At 34.0% G+C, this 17,581-nt stretch overlaps 1 non-coding gene across 1 annotated transcript; it reads left to right on the top strand.

Annotated features, from left to right (window-relative positions):
* Positions 1-3,805: 3,805 nt before the first annotated feature.
* On the top strand, positions 3,806-3,911 carry LOC133820262 (small nucleolar RNA R71). Its single transcript, XR_009886686.1, has one exon. It is a non-coding gene; the product is annotated as a small nucleolar RNA R71 (small nucleolar RNA).
* The last annotated feature ends 13,670 nt before the right edge of the window (positions 3,912-17,581 follow it).

Genomic DNA, 17,581 nt, shown 5'->3' with positions numbered 1-17,581 from the left:
TCTAAGTTCAGAGGCTGCAAGTTGCTAGGTGAGTGTGAGAGTGTAAACACTTGGGTGGGGAAATCATAAGCTTGATCATCATAAGCTTATCAAACACTTGGGAAAGTAAGGATTTATAGCATTTCGGTTCGAGGTTTAGATTGGTCTTACAAGTCTTCAAGGTAACCCAAACTCTAGTTCGTTTCTGTACTTTTTCTTCAAAAGTTCTCATAGTCTTCTACTTATTCTAACCTTATTCTTATTTTGGTTAGGAAATCTAAGAACTTGCACATAAGTTGTTGGTAAGTATTTTTCTCAAAGGTTTAGTCCTTCCATTCCTTTCATTTCTCTTCTTCACTATACTCACTCTTTTTCAAAATGGTTCTTAGGAGTGTTCCAAAGTCCCAACTCTGTCCTCTTATCCCGGTATTTTTGGTAAGGAAAATAGGATAGAATCTATATGTTATATGCTTATGTTATCTTATGTTTTTATGTTATGAAATGTGTTATGATATGTATGTATGTAGGCTTGGGCATATGACCCATATGACTAACAATCCCCAAACAGATTATGGGCATATGACCTACTTAGCTAGTAGGACCCCACTAATCTAATGGGCATATGACTTGTTTAGTCTATGGGACCCCAAGTAATAATGGCCATTATAGTATGTGTATGATATAAGTGTAATGTATGTTATGTTATGTTTTTATGTTTCTTATGAAATTTATGTATATGAACTATGTGGTAGATTTTCCTTGATGGGCATTAGGCTCATTCCTTTTTTGTTTATATGTGCAGGAAAATAGCTATAGTGGCGGTAAGGTTCGTGGATGCTTGGGGATTGTGTATCGGTGATGAATGGATTCAAGGAGTCGAGAGTTCGATTTTCGAGGATGTAGTATTGTTTTTATGGTTTTACATGTATTTTTTTTTTCCGCACTTGCTATGTAACTCCTTTTTATTTTAAATTATGTTTTTTTTTTCAAACAATGGGTCCCATATCCTACTTGATATTTTATGTAAGTAACTCTTATTTTACAAGTTCCTAATAAAGTTATGGTATTTTCACAATGTAAGTTTTATTAAGGATTAGTATGTGTAGTTTCGTTAATGGTCCAAAAGTCTAGAGTAGTTGGGTCATTACAAAAATTTAATTGGGTTAGCTTGAAAGGCACAACCAATCCAAAAAAAAATTGCCTATATCATTTTCCTAAATGTGCATTGTTTCAAATTTCATCTCAAATAGTAAGCAAGCAGGTTCTAGAATTTTTTTCAAACTTTTCAATCCATAATCCAAATTTGACATGCATAAAATAACTTAATTATAACATTTGCAATTAATGTCAACAAATCACAGTGAAAAACAAAGTAATCTAACCAAGCACACAGATTATTTTTAGAAGCACATCAATTTTTCCTTTGGATTATACTACAAAACAGTCAATCATATTTAAATGGCAATTATTATCAACTTAATTTATAGTCTAAAACATGACTCAAAACGAACAACTACTTAAAATAAAATAAAAACAAACAAACCGAAAAAAACGCATCAAAGAACACCATAAATAAATCTCTCCCCCAAACTTAAAACCGAGCATTGTCCCCAATGTTAAGTACATAAAGAATGAGAATAGAGACTTACCTGACCAGCCACGTCAGTATGGCGGTGGTGGCGGCTGAGACAAAGGTCCCTCGAATGGTTGAGACTACCATTGTTGTGGCACTATAACCACCTAAACTTCAATTTTTTTCATGTTTTCCACAGGTTACGAGTTACAACACAGTTGTTCCAGAATAAAACTAAAAACAACTAAAACAAAATCTCTAAAAACATTGTTCCAATAAAAAAAACGAAAACGAAAACAAATATCATAAAATTAAAAATTAAAAATAAACATAGGAATGCCTCCTAAGAGCGCTGTCTTTAACGTCTTTTAGTCGAACTCTTGTTTTCATTCATATTCAATCTTGGATCAAGTCCTCCCCTCATGTCCTTGAGATCCATAGTGTCATGAGTTGGCCCTCGTTTCTTGTGATTAGAAATTGGTGGTACTTTCCCCCGCTCATATAACATTCGAATTTTTTCACTAAAGTACTTTTTTAATCGGTTTCGCCCCTTCCTCATTCTGGTTTTCACTATGGAGCTTGTCTTAGAGCCTTCCTACTTGTTCTCTCCTTGGTTCACCACTTCAACTCTACAACACGCTGGAATTTCTATTGCTGCAAAAACTTTAAATATAACTTCCTCTTTTTGCACTCGCAGCTTTAATTCACCTTTTTGTACATCAATTAACGCCCTACCAATCGCTTAGAATGGACTTCCAAGTATTATTGGAATATTTTCATCTTCCTCCATATCTAAAATAATAAAGTCCGCAGGAAAGATGAATTTACCCACTTTTACCAATACATCCTCAATAACTCCATGAGGGTGATTAACTGATCTATCTGCCATCTGCAAAGACACTGTATTTGGTCGAGCTTCTCCCAAATTCAGTTTCTGAAAGATTGATAGAAGCATCAAATTCACACTAGCCCCTAAATCACATAATGCCTTTGTTTCTACTAAACCCCCTATAGAACATGGGATATTGAAACTACCAGGATCTTTAAGCTTTGGAGGTAGTTTCTTCTGTAGTATTGCACTGCACTCTTCAGTTAATGCAACCGTCTCATAATCCTTTAGCTTCTTTTTCTTTGACAAAATTTCCTTCATGAACTTCACATAGCTGGGCATCTGCTCTAATGCTTCTACGAACGGTATATTAATATGTAGCTTCTTGAACACCTCTAAAAACTTTGCAAACTGCTTATCCAAATTATGCTTGTGAAGCCTTTGTGGATATCGAATTCTAACATGGTGGTCAATGCTCACTAGTGGTACCACTTCTTTCTTGTTAAGGTCTTAAGTAACCTTTTCTTCATTAGACTTCTCTTTCTTTAGAAAATGTGCAGTAACCTCCTCTTGTGCTGGACTAGTGACATATCGATCCGCTATCTTCTTGCCCTTGGTTTCTACTGTAGGCCCCTCATACTTAGTCCCACTCCTCAAGGATATTGCATTACACTGCTCTTTAGGATTAACTTCTGTAGTGCTAGGAAAATTTCCTTGAGCTCTATTAGACATTAAAGTTGCCAATTGCCCTATTTGAGTCTCCAAACTCCTTATGGATGCCCTGGTTTCAGTCATGAATTGGTTGAGTACATCAGATTGAGGTTCAGCTGGTTTCATTGGCATTTGTTGTGGTCTATTTTGTGGTTGATAATATCCGGGTAGAGGGTTTTGGTGGGCATGTTTCTGTGGATACGGTGGTCTATTTTGTGGAGGTTGATATTGTGGCTGAGGTGGAGGATAAGGTTATAAAGTATTTTGATTATTAGACCAAGAAAAATTAAGATGATTCTTCCAAGTTGGGTTATATGACATGGAATTAGGATTATTGGGTTGTCTTTGGTAATTTCCTATAGCTTGTACTTCTTCCATGGGCATATTATTCATATCTATAGTAGGGCATTAGTTGGGTTGATGGGTTGTACCACACACTTCACAAAGGTTTTGAACTTGCATAGCTTGAGATGGGAGTGTAGTCTTTTGTAATTGCTTTGTCAAGGCTGCTACTTGAGCTGTAAGCATGGATATAGCATCAAATTCCCCTTTCAGTTGGTCATTGGTAATTATTCATCGCCATCTCCTCTAATAGCTCATATGCCTCATTAGCACTCTTACTCATAAAGGCATCTCCCGCCGCAGCATCTATAATTGTTCTCGTTGTTCCATTCAACCCATTGTAAAAATTATGCACCAACATCCACTTTTCTATTCCATGGTGTGGACACTTCCTTAACAACTCCTTAAATCGCTCCCAAGAATCATACAGTGACTCTCCATCCAACTGATAAAAATTATTAATCTCTCCCCTTAACTCGGCAGCCTTCGCTGGAGGAAAGAACTTGGCAAGGAACTTTTGAGCTAACTCCTCCCATGTAGTGATAGAATTCGCCTGTAAAGATATCAGCCAACTCTTCGCCCTATCCCTTAGTGAAAATGGGAATAACCTCAGTCTTATAGCATCATCACTCACCCCATTCATCTTGAACATTGCACATAACTCCAAAAAATTAGCTATGTGTAAATTGGGGTCCTCCGTTGGCATACCTCCAAACTGAACAGTTGTTTGGACCATTTGGAGGATTGCTAGCTTAATCTCAAAATTGTTTGCAGCAATGGTTGGAGGTCTAATACATGAATGCACTCCTGTAACAGTAGGAAGTACATAATCTCTCAATGTTCTTGGTCCTTGCTCCCTTGGAACCTCTGTAGCCCCTTGACCATTATTAGCACCATTTCCCAAATTTTCAGCCATGGTAAAATCCAATCTCCTCTTTGTTTTCCTGTTCTATCTACACGTTCTTTCAATTTCCAGATCTATTGGTATAATCTCCTTGTATTTATTGTTTCGCATATACCAACAAGTCCTGAAACACAATAAAACATTGATCCAAATAAATGTTAACAGAAATAAAATAAAATAACCAAATTAGAACAAATAACAATTACTGTGATATTGGAATATAAGTCCACAGCAACGGCGCCAAAAACTTGATCTGAATTTCTTGTACGCAAGTATATGTAGTCGTGTCAAGTAGTAAATTCCGAAAGAACGGATATCGTCCCACAGAGACTATCTCCCAAGTACCACTAATTGATTTTCAAATTAGATTTGGTTAATTAAAATTTAAGTGAACAATTAAAAATAAAAGAAATACTATAAACTACGAACCAAAATTAAAGAACTGAAAACAAAACAATGAATCGCTACTTAAAAAACAATAATAAAAATCCTAGGAATTAATTTCATCAACTGTTCATTCTATTAATTTTAATAATCAATTCTAAATCTCTTCTTTCTATTCTAATAGCAGGTTAATATAATTGATTCCTATTCTTTTTCAAGATATAAGATCTCAATCTATATGCAGGTTTTCTACATTTCTATGATAAACTTGAACATATAAAAGGCATTAAACATGGAAACCTAATTACTACACAAGTCATACAGGTACTTTAGTCCAATATGCACCCTATGTCTATACAATGATAGCATATTCAATTCTCATATTTCGAATTTTGAATCAAAACCATTAAATCAAGCAAATAGTGATCAAGTATTTACTAGCATTAAACACACATCATATAGATTAGAATAGAAAAGAAGTATCAATAGAAAATCATAATAAAATTAAATAGAATCTCAATGACTACATTAATTCCTAGATAAAAGAAATTAGTTCATAAATACCATGATGAAAATAAACTGCAAATAATTGTTCATAAAATTAACCTAAAGAATTCAGATAAAAAACAGAGAAAATAAATACAGCAACCTCTTTTAATCTAGGGTTTTTAAAACTGAGAGTCCTCTCCAAAATCGCAGAATAATGTTCCTTAAATAGTCTTTGTAATGACCCAACTATTTCTAAGACCTTGGACCATTAAAACTACTAGACATAGCTACTATTTTGGGAAAGATACATAAGAAATATTATAACTTTATTAAAACTCAAAATATTGTATCAAATACATAATAATAGAAAATATGGCATGGGTACCCATTGTTTTAAAGAAAAACATAAACTTTAATTCAATTGTTTAAAAAAACTAAATGCGGAAAAACATGATCTAAAAGACTAAAAATAAATAACTTCATCCTCGATCGACACGCAGTCCACACATTCCATCCATCCTCAACACACAAGTCAGGCTACCAAGAATCCTTCCGCCTTCCAGATTAATTTTTCCTGCGTCACACTAAAAATAAAGGAATGAGCATAATACCCAGCAAAGAAAACCTACTAAAAACATACATCATATATCATAAGCATAAAACTACATCATAAACATAAACTATAAAACATATATCATATATCATAAGCATACACTATAAAACATATGGCTATAAAAACATATACCATATAGGACTACAATATTAATGGCCATTAACTCATTAACATGGCATGCGATAAACCATCTAGGTCCCCTGTCTAATATCTGAGGTAGGTTAGATCACATGGTTGTAACGACCCAACTATCCTAGACCTTGGACCATTAATAACTACTATATTATTCATAAGAAAACGTACATGCGAAAACATCATAACTTTATTACATAAAGAAAAGGTTTGAATACATAAATACTTTACTTAGGATATGGGACCCCACTGTTTTGAAAATAAAGCAAAACATAACTAAAATAAATGGGTTACAAAATCAAGTGCGGAAAATAATACATAGAAATCATAATTTAAAGACTTAAAGACTCCATCCTCTAATCGAACGCTCAGTTCATCGATTCCATCCAGCCTCAATACACAACCCCCAAGCTGCCAAGAACATTTCCGCCGCCATAGCTATTTTCCTGCACATATAAACATAAAGCCTAATGCCCAGCAAGGAAAAACTAACAACATAAATCATATACATAAAATTATATCATAACATATGCTATATCATAAACATATACTATATCATAAACATATGTCATATACTACTACAATACTACAATGGCCATCATACTACTTGGGGTTTGTTAACTAATCAAGTCATATGCCCATTAGATTTGTGGGGCTTGCTAACTAAGCAAGTCATATGCCCATAAATTTATTGGGGCTTGTTAGCTATACAAGTCATATGCCCAAGGCTATAAACATACTATACATATTACATAACATAACATCACATCACATAAAATAACATATCATATATACAAGGTCTATCCTATTTTCCTTACCAATATACCGGGATATGAGAACAGTATTGGGACATTGGAACACTCCTAAAAACCATAATAGAAAGGTCAGTATACTAACGAAAAGATATGAAACGAACGAACTATACCATCGAAAAGATACTTACCAAGAATCTTACATTCAAGATCTTAGATTCCTAACCAAGAATAAAGAATACGAGTTAGGATTTTGAGTAGAAAAACTATAAGAATAACACAGAAAGGAACTAGAAGAAGGAATACCTCGAATGCTTCTATAACCGAACTACACCTCGAACTGAAATATACTACGAACCTTACTTCCCGAGTGTTTATTAAGCTTATAAGGATAAAGCTTATAACCCCAACCCAAGTGTTTATCACTCTAAAATAACCTAGCAGCTTGCAGTCTCTGAACTTAGCTTGATGAATGAATAAATGGCTGGGTACTAGGTCCTATTTATAGAGTTCAAGAATGAAAAGATCTTTATTTAGCTTGAATAAAATAATGGCTTTTTAATTGAAAAATCTTTGAATAATCGTTCAGCAAAGGCTGAAGACTCGGTCAAAAAGATTCTGGACTTATCAAGAAGTTAAAGAATAAATTAAGCTCAGTTTTAAAAACGTTCAAAAATCTGGCACTACAACCGATATATCGCCCCTAGTAGGCAATATATCGCCTAAGCTAATATGCCCGAGGCTCGTCGAGGTGGTCATGCGAAGTTACGTGTTTTTCGTATCCCCGTATGGCGATATATTGCCCCCTAGTGCTGCGATATATCGGCATACGCTGAAATATTATACACGTAATTGCACTTTTTCAGCCTAATTTGAATTGAGTAAACAACCTTTGACTAAGTCCTCTAACAATTTCAAAGCTGTTGGCAGACCCTAGGATATTCAAATATTACTTTTATTCCTCAAAATACTTAATTATTCATTAAACATACACATGACAAGTGTCATTTCCTTATTGGGTTTATCTAAACCTTATATTATAATAAATATCACCTTCATAATCAGTCATATTAATTAAACCTTAGGTTATAATTAATATTCTTAAACTATAGGTTAAACTTATAAAATCTACAAGTATTACTACGAGTGTCCAACTAAATCCCGGTCTGAACCAAAATCCATAGTCATAAAAATACTACAACTATTACTATTGCTACTACTATCTAACTAGCTAAGTAAAGATCTTGGACTCTACAATAGTAGTATATGATAACCCATCTAGGTCCCCTGTCTAATATCTGAGGTAGGGTCAACCATAACTCTAAACCATGAAAATGATAAACACTAGGGCTTGCTAGCTAAGCAACTATGAGCCCTAGATAAAAAAAACATAACATATCATATTGTAACATAAACTTATCATAACATATTATACATAACATAACATATAAGCATATAGAAACTATCCTCTTTTCCTTACCAACACTGGGATATTTGAGAACAAAGACGGGATTTGGAACACTCCTAAAACCAACAATACAAATGGTGAGTATTTCTAAAGAATAAAGAATGAAAAGACTAGAACTAAACCACCAAGAGAAAACTTACTGAAAAGACACCTTAAGTTCAAAGAACTTAAAAAAACCTAACGACAAAACCATAACAAAAGTTAGAACCTGGATGAAAACTAAAGAAACTAAGGAATCAAACAGGATTGAACTTAAGAATAAGAGTACCTTAGTTGACCTTATGGATTGGTCTAACTCCAATACCGAAATACACTAAACCTCACTTCCCAAGTATTTTATAAAGCTTAAGAATGGCAAAGCTTTTTCCCAACCCAAGTGTTTATCACTCTATGGTCTCACTAGCACCTTGGAGTCTCTGATCACAGCTTGAAGAGTGAGAGGAAGGTCTGGGTACTAGGTCCTATTTATAGAGTTTGAGGAGTGAAATTATCCTCTTAAAAAAATACTTAAATCCTTAAATAAACATGATTATGACAAGTGCCACGCTCTTAGTGGTTCTGGAAAGTTCTAGAGTTTCTAGATCTTTCTTTTATTAAAAAAAATACTTAATTTCATTCTAACTATAATCCAAATTTAAATTTAAATAAAATAGAATCCTAACTTCTAACTTCCTAAATCTCGTAACTCTAAACTCACCTATAGTAAAATCAACATAACTAGAGTTGTAGAACTCCGATTTAGACCATCTTTATACCGTTAGAAAGCTAATTCAATTATCTACAACTTTCTAAAAATACTATTATTCGAAATTCATAACATAACTGGGTCAAAAATAGGTCGGAAGTTACATTACCCTAAAGTTACAGAAAATCTATTTAATTATCTTATCTAAATAACAACCTAATCCACAAATAAATAAAATTGTGACAAATGTCATGCTCCTAACAGATTCTGGTGAAGACTAAGTCTTATATTTCCCTTATTTTATCATTAAAATAATAATTCCTTAATAATCATGCATATGACAAGTGTCATAATCCTATTGGCTCTATCTAAACCTTAGGAATAACCATGCTCATGACGAGTGTCATATTCTTATTGGCTCTATCTAAACCTTAGGTTATAATAATTATCATATTAATAACCAGCAATATTAATCAAAGCTTATGTTATAATTAATATTCTTAAACTATAGGTTAAACTTATAAAATCCATAACTATTGCTATGAGTTTCCAACTAAGTCTCGACTTGAACCAAAATCCACGGAATCTAACATACTACAAACTAATACTAACTACTACTACTACTACTATCTAGCTAGTTAAGTAAATATTTTGGGACTCTACATTCTTCCAAGATTCCTAAGTAAATAGACCATTTTTCCCTTCAAAAAGTGGTTTAAAATCTGCAAAACGCGTTGATAGTGCTGTAGCGCTATTAACAGTGCCAAAATGCCTCAAAATTTGGTGCACTAGCGCTGTAGCACTAGTATTGTAGTGCTGTAGTGCTACTCTTCAGTTCTTGATAGCGTTGTAGCGCTCGTTTTGTAGCGCTCGAGCACTGGGGCACTATTTCCATAATAGAACAGAAACTCGTTTCGAACAGCCTGCAACATCAACTCATCGTATTTTGATCATAACGCCTTCGATATAACTCCGAATTGAATGATTCAAAAATATATGGAAAGCTAAGAAAAATATCTACAACTTATATTTCTAGAATTGTTTCCAGAAAGTGAATAAATCATGGTCAAAATGTGGCTTGAAGTCTTAGACTTGCGTTATAGAGCATAAACGACGTGTGTTGAGCATCTTCAATGTAGTATTTTGCACACATAATGTCTTGAAACTCCACAATCAACACGAAATCCATCTTATTTATCATATTTAACATGTTTCTTCTCATTTGACTCCATATTATGTACTTGACCATTAAAACCTGAAACAAGAAGAAAACAAACATAAATCTACGCTAAACAATCCTAAATAACTAAAAACATAACATAAAACAATCTCTAAAACAAACCTAAAATGAACCTAACAATAGTTCGGGGGTATTTTTGACAAGCATTTTGTCCTAAAAAAATGGAACATCTCTGCTTTCTCTCGGACCTTCTCTCTCCTCCCCCACAAAGCTCACTTTCTTTCTCTTTCTCTCTCCCTCGCATTCAGCTCTGTCAGGTCTAACCTTCACGAGCCCCACGCCTCACACACAGGCTAAGGTCCCCAACTGGCCCTTCAAAGTCTCAGCAATTGTGTGTATTCTGAGGCTTTTCGAGCAAAATCTGGCCACCTCAAGCCTCCATGGGCCAAGTCACCACCACCTCGAGCTTCCTCTTCGCATGGCCTGTAAAACCCACTGAGGGATCGGACCCAAAAATCGAAGTGGGTTTTCGCTGGAATCTACCAAAACTTTTTGGCTCCAATCTATCCATTTCTAGGTCTTTCCAAGAAGAACCACCACCACCACAACGTTCCCCGCGTGTTGGGCTTCGAAGTCCAATCGTTGTTTTCCCGAACCACCACCGTGTAAGGGTGGTGTCGCCGCGGTCGCTGGAGCTCCGATGAGGGCCTCAACCAGCCACCACTTTTGGGTGTTCTGAAGTTTTTTTCAAGCTTCAAATGCCACCACAATGCTCGTATCTAATGTGTGAATGTATTCGTATAATTTCCTAATTCTAGTTTTAATTATTTTGAGTTTTAGAAATCAATTGTTATTTAAGAAATCAAATGTAATTATGTATGTTTATAGTATGTTAAGATTTGATTAGCATATTGAATTGTTCTGTGATTTTTTTGGACTATTATTTGTTGTGTTTGCAGGTTTTTAAAATTTGGGGAATGTCTGATTTGCAGGCGTTATGCTGTCCGATTTTCTAGAAAATTAACGAACTTGTATTTAGTTATTTGTATAAAATCACTTGTTATTTTAGAAATAATTAGAATAACGATTTCTAAAGATTACCGAATTATGAATATGAACTCTAAGTTGTATTCTAATATCACTTGAGGCTAGAGTAATATTTTATTAAGAATGATTCTGAGCGATATAATATTATGAGCCATTAGTACGGCTTTCATGATATTGTCAAGATTTTTATCAAAGGAAACTATGTTTTATGGATTTGAAGGAAAGGACAATTTATGACTTTGAAATCAGTGACGGAAATTTTATAACAAGGTCGTTATTTTACTAAAATTAATTTCTATTTCTAACTATTATAAGTTATGAATTAATAATCAATTAATTCTTAAAATTTAATGATTTGAGCACTTGAGCACTTTAATGGAAAATCATCTAGAGTCTAAGAGGAAAATTATGGAGAACAATCACATAATTATAAATAAATTATCGTCTAGATGGACTTTTGTATAGAGGAATTGTGATAAATTATTATTTGTATCAATATGAATATTAGTATGACTTGGGGGTTATATGGTTATGCTTATTAAGTGGTTACGATTTTGAAGTCGGGATCATTATTAGATGATAATTAATGTTGTCATTTTATTAATTATATCGCCATTGATATGTACTGGGTTTCAAAGTGTATATTTTGGTGAGTTAGTGATTATGTAACGCCCCAAAATTTTAACCCCGAGACCTCATTAGGGTACTAATCATTTTAAAACTTGGAAACCAATGATATACTAAATAGTGCATAAAACTTCAATTAAAACACATTCTTTTTAAAGCATGAGTATTCAGATATCCGTAATTTAAAATAAAACATTGATTTAAATGTCAGTAAACAAACAAAAGTATTTCCGGTCTCAACTCATAATAAAGCATCTTTAAAACCACATGAGTAAAAATGTTAAATAAAACTTTGGCGTTTACATCCATTTGATCATAACAAGGTTGAACGGCTCTCATGATATGCATTTCTTTCTGGATTGGACTTCGCTCGTCGCCACGAAACAAATCAACATATGGCATCTTCAACACAGAGTACTCGTGAACTAACGCTCAGTAAGAAGAGTTGTGTAGGACTCAACCCTCCAACCCAGACAAAGACAACATATAACCAAAATATCATATTCACGATAACACTAATCAGACATAATATATCCATAAAACAATACATAATTATAATTTAAATGTATTCACAATTAGAACAAATCATATTAGAAACATAACCAACATAACATATCATATAATACCATAATCTTTCCAATTGTAGACCAATACTATTTTGGTCATGTGTGCAACCGAGCACGAAAACGTAAGCATGCATTTCAACATAACGTAAATGTAACGCCCCACTTTTTGGGCACGTGGTAATAGAAATTTGGATCAAGATTTTATTCCCATAACATATATCATATTGTGGTTGTTTTACGATTTGAAAATCAAAGTTCAAATTAAGATGTGGCATTATTATGAATTTAATTTACTTTTGGTCAAACTAAGAATTTCGGTCCCGGACCAAAACAAAAACCTTACACGGGTAAAATCTCGGATAATAAATATTGGAAAATAAATAATTATGGCGAAAACATTTAATTTGGGCATAGGAATATTAAGAATGCTATGAGAGAATTTTAAATAAAACTCTTAGGAAAGAATCCTAATATGTATTTTGAGAGAAAATGTTTATTTGGTCTTATTGGGGTAAACAAATTAAAATGGTTTCCACAAATGCTATAAGGGGACCTTGATGAAATTTTGGGTGGCTATATTTACATGTTTATCATGTTTTAATGGGCTTTAGGTTTATTCCACCCTTGGGCCTTATTTTTGGGGTCAACCACCCCTTAAGTGGACTTTTAGGCATATTTCAAAAGGCACTCATGCCAAAATCCGAGAATGCACTATAGTTTTAAGTTTATAAGTTAATTATTTAAATTAAGGGATAATTAGTAGTGGCTGAGTGTATGAAGCTAGTGGCATGATGTACTTAACTCTAAATATTGTCTTGTGACATTTGTTGAGCCTAGGAAGCCACTCCACCCCCAACCCACATCACATCGCCCATCCTCTCACTTGGCAGCCACCCTACTCTCTCTCTCTCTCTCTCTCTCTCTCTCTCTCTCTCTCTCTCTCTCTCTCTCTCTCTCTCTCTCTCTCTCTCTCTCTCTCATTTCTTTTAATAAAGCTCTAAAAATTTCAGAGCACTCTCCTCTCACTCCCTCTCAATTTTTTTGCTCTCTCTCCCTTGTTTCATCAAGGAAACCTCCATGGAAGCTTGAGAACAAGCTTGAGAAACCAAGTTTCAAGGTGAGTTCTTGCACCCTTTCTTCTTGTTCTTCTCTATGTCAAGCCTAGGGCTCTATTTTTGCACCATGATCTCTGAGTTTTAACCACTTACAACCATGGTTTTAATGTCTAGAAGCACAAGGCATCAACAAGTCTCTCAAGTTCACTTAGAAGCTTGCATGCAACCTTGATCATCAAGGAGGTAACCCTCTAGTTTTAAAATGTTCATTTCTTTCCTTGTTTCCTTCTTTTACTTTGGTTATGATCTGACTTGGTGATTTTTTGGGAGAGGTTTGAAGGTATTAAAGGATAGTGGTGAGGCCCAAAATCTAGGAGGAACACACACAACCAAAACCTAGAGCAACTAAGGTAAAACTCTAGTGAACTTTGGTTTATGTTTTGTACAAGCTTAGGAAATTTGTTTTGTATGATTGTGTCATGTTTTATGTTCTTCTTTTAGCCTGTAATATTGTTTTATGATGTATGGTTTATGCAGGCATGTTGGTAGGGTTTGTTGTTAGCTTGGAATCCAAAGTTCCACTGAGTTGTATGATCGTATGCTTGGTGCCAAAAAAATTTACTTGACTTCCCAGGGTAAAGCACTACCATAACGACTTATTTCATAAAAATAAACTCCATAAATCAATTTTATAGTAATAGTAAATAATTTTAGGTTTTTGAAACGTTCAAAAATATTTTGTATGCTAGGAGTTATGTATGTTTAGTGAAACTTGAACAAATCTGGAAAAATGTTGGCAAACAGGATTCACTAATTTTGAGCAGTGTGTTGAGTGGGTAAATCAAAGTATTTTCAAATTAAATTTTGTGTAAATGTTTATGGTATATCAAATTTTAAATATGGAATGTTTCATAGAAATATTATTAATATATTGGGAGTTATAAAATGTCAAAGTTGACAAGAAATCTGGAAAAACGTTTTTGGTCAGTTTGGCCCTTGCACTTTGGAAAAATGTTTGAGTAAGCAAAATTAAATGTTTTGAGCTGATTTTCAAACTAAATACTCTATGTATATTGGTAATAAAACTATAAAAGTTTCATAGAAAGATAATAAAAAGGCTAGGAATTAAATCCTTCTACAATTAAAAGAAAATATAACCTTCTAGGAAGCCACCTTGGTGAACGTTTTTCACCATGAAAAAATTATATTTTTTGCCTAATTTTCCTCAAAGATATTTCTAGAATAACCTAATTGTGACCTATGAAAAATTAAATCAAAATACCCAGCCGAGTATATTTTGTGTCTCCTTAGTTTAGGAAAAATCTGGATTTCAAATAAAACAATTTCAGACTATACTTTTTGGTGACAACTTTCACCTAGTTAAAATGTGTATTTTTGACTAAAAATTGATATGGAACATCTTGGGATCTCTAAGAACGGCTCTGTAAAATTTTGGAACTTTTTATTCAAATATTTAAAATGGTAGCCTTCCAAAGTTTGGAGTCTGCGTTGTGGAAATGTACATGTTGCCCGACCGTGGGAAATTTACACTTTTGAAAAATATGTCTTACTTTTATAAGAACATATCTTGGGCTATGTATTTTGAATGTTTAGAACTTTATAATGTTGTAATAACTTCTTAAGTGTGTGCATACTTCCAAACTAAAGTATTATTGTTTTTAAAAGTTTTTTATACGGATTTTTTAGTCTTTTTAAGGTTAAAATTATTATTATTCCTCATTATTAGTCTTGTAAATTATTTGGGTTGTTACAAATTATATTAGAGCACTGGGCTAAACCAATTTTTTATACACACCCACATGTACATTCGTAATGATAGTGTGGCACTCACTGTAAGTATTGCCTTTTTGCTATGTGTTAGTGTTTTCTTTTCTGACTAACTATGTGTCATACATTGTAGGTAATATGGCCTTAGAATCTTTTGTGATAAATGCCAACATAGTAAACCCTCGTAGAGTCTATGACCTGAATTGGAAAACTGAGATCCTACAATCTTTTATGTCCCCAAAACTAGAACCATTCACAGGACTAGATGATGATAGATATGTTGGGGCTAGGATAGTATACATTTAGTTGGAGGAGTCAACTTTTGCTTGGTACATTAGCATGTAGGGAAGCTAGGCCTTATGTTGAGGGATGACACACATTGAGGTGTGCGATTGATGTGATATGTTTTGTTATGCTTTGCTATGAGGAGCTATGTTATGCTTTGTGTATTTTGGAACTTGTTATAGTATAGTTAAGCCTATTGGTGGGTTGGTTATCAAACTGGTTATTGGTCTGAATGTTTTTAGTTAATTCTAAAGTTCATATTAATGGGTTAGATTGGCTATCTTATGCTTGAGGGGTATGACATTCATATGGTATTCACCAAGTCATTCGAGGAACTGGACAAAATTCAAAGTCACGATCGAGACAACCTTTGGACCACTTTACAGAAGGTCGGTGTGGCATGAGGACTACATAGAGTTTCGCATAGAACAGAATGCCCAAGCATTAGTTGAAGCTTTTATCAAGGAGAACCCTGAGGAGGATAGCGAGGGATATTCTGACATAGAGATAATAGTTTAACGTAGTCTCTAGAAAATGTGTTTCACAAACCTTAATATTTTGCCAGTCGTTTTGAAAGGACAATGATTAGGTTAGGTACGAGTAGGAAATTCTAGGTCAATAAATAGGACAATTTTGTAAATCGTTAGAGGTATAGAACCAATATCTAACCTCGAGACTAGGATTGATATTATTAAGCTAAGCTAATCAATAGACATATTTGTTTATCTGTGTCTGTTAGGAATATACTATCGTCAATATGTTGTCTGAAGTAACTCGTTGTAGTTGCTATTATTGCTTGAATTAGTCCTTGAGTTACTTCCTAATTAATAGGATTTGTATTTTTCTATAGATTTTATTGGTTCTAATCACCCGAGCTGTAGGATTAGCGGGAATTGGACTTAGGCCTCAAGCTAAACAATCGGTACGAAGCAAGCTCATGTACCGCCCCAAGCCTCAGGATTTGTGGAACAAATTGTGGAAATGCGTCGAATGATGGAAGGTCAAGTGGTTCAAATTGAACAAGGTCAAAAAAAAAGATAAGAGGACACAAAATTTTGTTAAACATGAATGATCGAAGCACCGCTTCAACGGCTTCAGTTACTACCCGATAATGTCCAGAAGAACCCTAGTTAACTTGCGGCTGCAGAACAAGACCCAGAGCAAGCCCAAGCAGTTTGGCAACTAAACACACTAGTCGTGGTGCCTGACGTGCTCATGTGAATCCTGCCTCAGGGAGATTTGGCAAGCAAAATCCTTAAACTTCTTAGGGGACTATTGACCCATTGGTAGCTGAAGAATGGATCAATATGTTGGAGAAGATTTTTGACTTCATTGAAATCACCGACAAGGAGAAAGTGACATGCGTAGTCTACATGCTTAGGCAAGATTGAAACCTTAATTCTTGTTAGATTTGAAAATGTTCTTATTATGGCTAAGACTATAGCATCTCAGAATTTTACTTAGCTAGATAGTAGTAGTAGCTTGTAGTATTTTAGTTTTCGTGGTTATTAGTTCAAGCCAGGATTTAGTTGGAAACTCACAGAAATAGTTATGGATTTTATAAGTTTAACCTATAGTTTAGAAATATTAATTTTCATATAAGGTTTGATTAATATAGCTGGTACTAGAAATAATATTTATTATAATTTAAGGTTTAGATAGAATAATTAAGAACATGACACTTTTCACATGCATGTTTATGTAAGGATTTAAGGATTTTACATGAATAAATTAATAAAAGATAGATCTAGAAGCTCTAGAACCTTCCAGCAGCTATTAGGATCACATTTTACTCAGTCAAGGTTGTTTTAACAAACTTCAAGTGTGCTGAAAGTGTGCAAAAACGTGTTTAAAATATCAGCGTATGCCAATATATCACAGCTATAGCGGTCGATATGTCGCCTAGGGTTGATACGAAAAATGTGTCGACTTCGCACGAAAGAAACCACGAAGGCTCGGAGCATAAGGGTAGGTGATATATCACCTATATGGGGTGATATATCGACCCTAGGTTTGATTTTTGAAACTTCGTCGAATCCGAGCTTAAAATAGCCCTCAACAACTTGGACTTGCTCTTGAATGTTTTTTACCAAGTTCTGGGCATCTGTTGAACCGAAAATTCAAATTCATTCAATTTATATTCATTTATTTATTCTTTTTAAAAGGGGTTAG

The sequence above is a fragment of the Humulus lupulus genome, chromosome 2, assembly GCF_963169125.1.
Source record: "Humulus lupulus chromosome 2, drHumLupu1.1, whole genome shotgun sequence".
Classification (NCBI taxonomy): domain Eukaryota; kingdom Viridiplantae; phylum Streptophyta; class Magnoliopsida; order Rosales; family Cannabaceae; genus Humulus; species Humulus lupulus.
The sequence above is the reverse complement of the archived record's forward strand: the minus strand, read 5'-3'. Positions and strand labels throughout refer to the sequence as shown.